Below are 6864 nucleotides of genomic sequence, written 5' to 3' on the forward strand. Positions count from 1 at the left end.
GGTGGTGTCTGCCTAGTTTTTCCACTCTGAAGACACTATTTTTCCCTTTATAATTAATCAGTATCTTGTAAGGAGATACCTTGATAATTGTATAGGTTTCCCATTCTTCGTTAAACTTTTACCCACTAGCTTAGCCTCCATTGATGATTCTTGCCCAAGTCTGTAATTACTGTGATCATTGCCAAACAATATATCTGACTTTTGAACAGAAAGAAACTTCTGGAATTGGATTGTGTCAGTCAAAGGAGGTAGAGAGCTTTGGAAAAATAAGTAGCAAGGATCAAACAAAAAAGCATAAAAAAACCACTTAATTTTCAGAACAGCCTCATGATGTCATTTATTTATTTATTTAGTAATCTCTACACTCAACATGGGACTCGAACTCACAACCCCGAGATCAAGTCTCATGCTCTACTGACTGAACCAGCCAAGACATCCCATGATGTAGTTGAATCAGAGAGCTTTCTTAGGAGGTTATGAGCATTAAGACTGGCAGTTTGGATGAAGGTGGTGGTGGGAGGAGCGATGGTCAGGGGTCACGTGGCACCCAGGACCTCATGCAGAAAGAGGTGGGCTTTGAGGGAAGTAAGAGTCTAGAAGCAGGGCTGGAGCCTGTGGGAGGTGCTGGGCAGGAAAGGGCTGCAGAAAACAGACTCCCTCACCCCCTCCCCCTGACCCAGGGCAAACCTTGGAAGTCCAGGGGTGCATCGTACAGACACTGATCTTGAAGGCTTTATTGTATAATTAAATTTCCTCTGGAAGATGCAGCTCCACTAATCACCTTTAATGTTCACAGCAACACACAAGCCATTAACAAAGGGGGCAGTGGATGGGGTGCCAGTCTCGAAGGGCGAGCAGAGCCAGCAACCCCTCTGTCAGAAACTGGGCAGCATCCGGCTCAAGTGGGCTGGGCCGTGGGTACAGACGCGGTCTAGCAGTCAGTGCTCAGCGGCAGTGCCTCTAGGCCCTCCCACTGTTTCTCCTCCATCTTTTTTTACATTCTCCTCATCTAGAAGGCAAAGGCTACCTGAGTCAGTTGGATACCATCATGACGTGAGTGTGTCTGGAAGAGGGCTTGCCCGGTAGGCTGGATTCTGGTTTCAGAGCTGTGGGTGGAGGCTTTGGTCCAGGCTCACCTGCTTCTTCTGGCTCAGGACCTGGGTTTTTCTCCTTCTTGGAGACAAGGCTCTGCCCATTCCATCCCTTCTCGCTTTGTCTCTTCTCTACGTACCAGAGATTTGCTTCTATTCTCGTATTGGGCTCCGCCATCCCCCCACCTGGAAACCAGCTGTCCTAACAGCAACATCCCCACCCAGGGCCTCTCCTGGCCCCAGGACCTCCACTTCTAAGAGAATCGCTTGTATACATACATATGGGTGAGTAAAACAGTAAGCTTTAAAAAAATCAAGCCTGTGTTACCAGCAAAAAAAAAGAGTGACTTTAGCACAAATGCTTATTAATAGAGGGAATTATTAAAGAAAAAAGAAAAACCATAAAAACCCTTTCAGGCTTCAAAAATCTTTCATTAAATACTGTTTATGCACAAATTACCACAAAGCAGAATTTCTTGAACTGCTCATCAAATATTAATAGATGTTACGTGGAAAAACTTGTCATGGTTAAATTGTCTGGGGGATCTTGAGATGATCCCAGCCTCAGAGGTTCCAAGTAGCACAGTGATGTTGCTGTGGGTCTTTAGGAAGGGGCCCAGGTATGCGCGTGTTCTAACTCATGGACCCAGGGGATGAGTGTGCTGAGAAAGGCACTTGGGACCAGCTGTCAGAGAAAACACAGCTGCTTGTGATCATCGAGAGCCCTCACTGCCACCTGGTGTGAGCAGGGCGATGCATCGGAGGCAGGACCCCGGGAATGTGATGCTGCCTTGCCCACCACCACAGACATGACAGCAAAATAGGTTAAACCGTGAGCATGAACAAAGTGCCCATGGATGTTTGCACCCCTTTCCCAGTATGAAAACAAACCCAGCCTTCTTCCCAGAGATCTATGTCAGTCCATTTTAACAGAATTGTCCCTCAGAACTTTTCACTATGAGCCGGTCCCCTGGGGTCTCGCTATTGCCATCACCTCTCATTCATCCCCCACCCTTGCAGTCCGCCTTGTTTCTGTTCACCGAGTACTTGTCATGGACCAGAAAGAAGCTATGTGCTGAATACAATTCCCCCAAACAGCTGTCTTGTGAAGACACAACCAGATTTGGACTTTTGTGTCAAGTTGATCACGATTTTACATTCTGGTTACATTCTTTAACTGCACTGACCAATGTTGTGTTGTTTTTATGAACATTATGTATGTAGTTTGCTAACCGCCTTGGATGTTGTCTCTCAGTCTGTGCTGCCTTGGCATGAATTCTGCTCCAAAGCCTACTTCTGTTTTTTGCCCTGGTAAGAGGCAGGGCAGCTGAGTCCTCCCAGTTCTCTGGAGAGCCAACCTGATAAGATGATTTGGTTATTACCATCGCTATGAGAAGGAAAGTATTTCAGAGGAATCTATAGATTCTAACTATGTGGAAAGAGGTGTTGGTGTGCTTTATTTTTTTATTTGTTTGGGGTTTTTAAAATGATTTTATTTATTTATTTGAGAGAGAGAGAGAGCAAGAGCACAAGTTGGGTGGGGGCAGAGGGAGAGGGAGAAGCAGGCTCCCTACTGAGCAGGGAGCCTGATGTGGGGCTCTAATCCAGGACCCCGAGATCATGACCTGAGCTGAAGACAGATGCTTAACCGACTGAGCCACCCAGGCACCCCTGTTGGTGTGCTTTAATATGAACCCCATTGACTTGTCTTCACAGAGTAGTTCATACCAACAAGCTAGTGATAGCTGAAGTGTTAGGGGGGACCTCCATGGCCTCACTGTGCTCATTTTCCGTTACTCACCTCCACCTCCAGAAATGTCCAGAAAATGCAAAGGATTCCTACAGGTCACTCAGTAAAATCTCAACCACCCTCTAAAGGTAGAATTCGTTCCAGGATGGATTTATGATTTTCTCTGACTTTGGGTGTGCCTTTTTGTTGATCTAAATAGTTTATGTGTGCCTATTCCTCTGAAGTCCTGTTTATTTTGAATCACTATTGTTAAGCTCTGAGGACACCACTATCCTAAAAATATAGTGTCCTATGAAATATAATATTTGATTCTTACTTAAGGATTCTTCAGATCTGATTGTAGATAAGATTCCAAGTTATAAGAGAAAAAATTCACATTAATTTAGAATTTGAGAGTATATGTATTTGCCTTACCACCCAGTGGGAGAGTTTTGATTAAAAGGTATGATGATGAGCCCAAATTGCTCATCTACATGACCCAAGGATATCAGAAGAAGTCCTTTGTGATTGCTGGGTAGACTACACTGTAATTCGATTCTGTTTGCTCATCTATAAAGTGAGTCATGTCTAGCTCATCCAGGTCCTGTAAAGGCCGGCAAGTTACTCAGTTTTCCTAGTCTCTGCATAAAGCGATGGCAGGAGGGGAAGAGGTGGGAAAGAAGAACTGAAGCCCAACTAATACTTTAGGTACACAAGATACTGAGAATATTTCTATGTGGTTTAGTTCACACTGACATACAACTTTATGTCTTTCTTTTCATGTGTTTCCCTTTCCCTCCATCTTCACCTGAACAATTTTTACCCATCTTTCAAGGACCACTTCAAATGCCACCTTATCAAAAATTCACTAAAGCTTCTTTAGAGTCATGGCATCTCTTAAGTCCTTAGCATCCTATGAAAGGTCACCTCTAGCTCTGTTGACACTTGTCACTTTATACTTCTCTTCTACTATTGTTGTTTATCTACATGGAGTTCCTACACCAGAAGGCAAGTTCCTGATGGAGGATCCAGGCCTGTTCCTTCTGTCTTGATTTTGCGTGTTGTTACTCTCAGCACTAAGCACGGTACATAAAAGCAGCAGGTCCTGAGAGCGAGTTTGCCAAGTGAAGAGTTAGTGTGGCAGGAGAGGCTCTGTTGGAACCCAGAGAAGCAGTATTTTGCTTTGGTTCAGCAGTATTTTGCTTTTGGTTTGCTATGAACTACCTATGAACCACCACCAGCTAGCAGTAGTTGTTCTGGGTTGAATTGTATCCTCCAAAAGATGTTGAAGTCCTTATCTCCAGTGCCAATGGGTGTGACATTTTTTGGAAACAGGATCTTTGCAGATAATCAGGTTGAGAAGTCATTAGGGTGGGCCTCAATTCAGTGTGACTCTGTCCTTATAAAAAAAAGGAAAATATGAACCCAGATAGCCACGCTTGCACACAGGGGGAATGCCATGTAAAGATGAAGCCAAGGATTGCCAAATGTTGCCAGGAAACCAGCAGAAGCTAGGAGAGAGGCATCGCACACACTGTTCTTCACAGCCTCAGAAGGAACCAAGCCTGTCAACACCTTGATCTTGGACTTCTGACCTCCGGACCCAAGAGACAGCAGATATCTGCTGTTTAGGCCACTAGTTTTGGGACCTTGTTACAGCAGTCCTGGCAAAAGTATCCAGTTTTTGAGTCCCTACCCTGCTTTAGGAGCTGGGCAAGTCACTCACAGACATCATGTATGTAGTTTTCACAGCAATGTTTGAGACCCATGCTGTTTCCTGTGTCTTACATGTATGAGAATGACGTCAGAGAGGAGTTACAAGCAGTTTTCAAGATTGCGTGGATCATTTGCTCACACCTTGTGGATAACAGAAGCAAAATTTGACTTTAAGTTTAATTAGCCAAGCCTATGGCCTTCCCGCGGCACCCTACTGCCTCTTTCCCTCTCCTTCCTTCCTAGATTCTTCTGTAGCTTTAATGTCAAGATTGACCATCTGGTAGCAATGAGCATCTATATAGCTCTTGCTACACTTAGCTAAAACTCAGATATTTAGGACCCCTATATTCACAACATGGGAACTGCAGACATATTCAGGCTCAGTCCTAATATTTGTGGGACCATTTGCGAGTGGCCTAAATAATACGTATCTAACATGTCTAGTCTATATAAAACCAGTGACAGATAAAATATGATCAATCCTCTTACCTTGAAAAATAAACCTTTATATTAGGATGCTTCAGAGAAACAGAATAAGTATCATATAATATGAGAGCAAGAGAGATTTTAGGGAATCAGCTCATGCAATTATGGAGGATAGCAAGTCCCAAATTGGCAGGGCTGGCCAGCAGGCTGGAAGCCAGGGAGGAGCTGATGTTGCAGCTTAAGTTCAAAGGCAGTGTAGGAACAGAATTCCTTTCTCAGAGGACCACAGTCTTTGCCGTTACGGCCTTCAACTGCTTGGATGAGGCCCACCCACATCACGGAGGGTAATCTGCTTTAATCAAAGTCCACTGATTGAAATTTTCATCTCATCTTAAAAATGCCTTCAGAGCAACATCTACACGGGTGTCTGACCAGATATCTGGGTACATGGCCTAGCCAAGTTGACACATGAGACTAACCATCACAACCTTCAGAAGGACTTGGAAAGTTAGAATCAGAGTGTGGCAGTACCAGGGCTGGCTGAAGGCCCTTCCTGTGCACTGCCACCCATCCTCTGCCTTTCACTCTGAGCAGCCTTGCCTGCAGGAGTGTGGCCCTCCTAACCCACATGTCCAAATACCATCTGCATCTCTGCAGACAACGGTCTCTTGGCCACCTCTCCACATAGGGCGATGTATGCTACCATCCTCTGTTCTCTGGGGGAGGAGACCTGAACATCTGGTCTGCCCAGGGACACTTGAGCAGGGACTCTGTGCTTTGTGGTACTTCAACATGGGTTGGGAGGGGCACAGGCTCCAGGAGGGCATGAACTCATGGTCTCCTCTCTGGAGGGGCATAATGTGCTAGGGACAGGGCCTCTACCATGTGGGGCATCAGGCCAGGCTCTCTTCTTGCCTGGCTCCAAGAAATAGGCATAGCCATGCATTCCAGGTTTCTTCTGCTGGGTGTGAGGACCTGCAATTCAGAGAGCTTCCATGATATGCCTCAGGGAGTCAACTCATTCGATTCACGGCAAACACTACTAGCTGTATATCCTAATTCCCTTGAGAGCTTGTTTAGAGGTTCTAGCAGGGGAGCACAGCTATTTGTATGCCCTGACTGAAGAATGGTCCTCCTCTATCGGGGAAGGTCGTCCTCTTCGACTGAGCATGCAGCTTCAGGAGGGACGCACATGGAGTGGTGAGGGAGGAAGAGGACACCTGCCTAGCCAGCCAGATCAGCTGAATCAACCTTGGCGATCGATGGGGTGACAGATGTCACAACCAGATCGCCCTCACATTCAGTATATCCTAATCCCCAACCAGTACAATATACATTATTCCACTCAGCATTCCACTCTAGACACTGGAGTTAGTTTCATCCCAAATGGATTGTTTGGGAGACCCCTATAAGCTGCCCTCAGGTATGTGTTATGAAACCACCTTATAGCTAAATGTATATCAAGGGAGAGTCTTTCTTTTTAAAGATTTTATTTATTTATTTATTTATTTATTTATTTATTTATTTGAGACAGAGAGAGAGCACAAGCAGGCAGAGGGGCAGAGGGAGAGGGAGAAACAGACTCCCTGCTGAGCAGGGAACCCAATGTGAGACTCGATCCCAGGACCCTGAAATCATGACTTGAGCCAAAGGCAGACACTCAGCCGACTAAGCCACCCAGGTGCCCCAACGGAGAGTCTTTCTAATATTCCCATGACCACTGCTCTTGAATAAAATATTGGGTTTGACTATATGAAACTGCCATTTTTACAGATACAAAAATGGTTGTATATTGGCAATTTTACATGGTTCAACATATTACAAAATTATTAATATCTTTATTAATCCTTAATATCTTAGTATCTGTGATATCTTTATTACAAATATAGACTAGTCTTTCAG

This window comes from Ursus americanus, chromosome 9 (assembly GCF_024610735.1).
Source record: "Ursus americanus isolate L20-20 chromosome 9, mUrsAme1.1.p, whole genome shotgun sequence".
Classification (NCBI taxonomy): Eukaryota; Metazoa; Chordata; class Mammalia; order Carnivora; family Ursidae; genus Ursus; species Ursus americanus.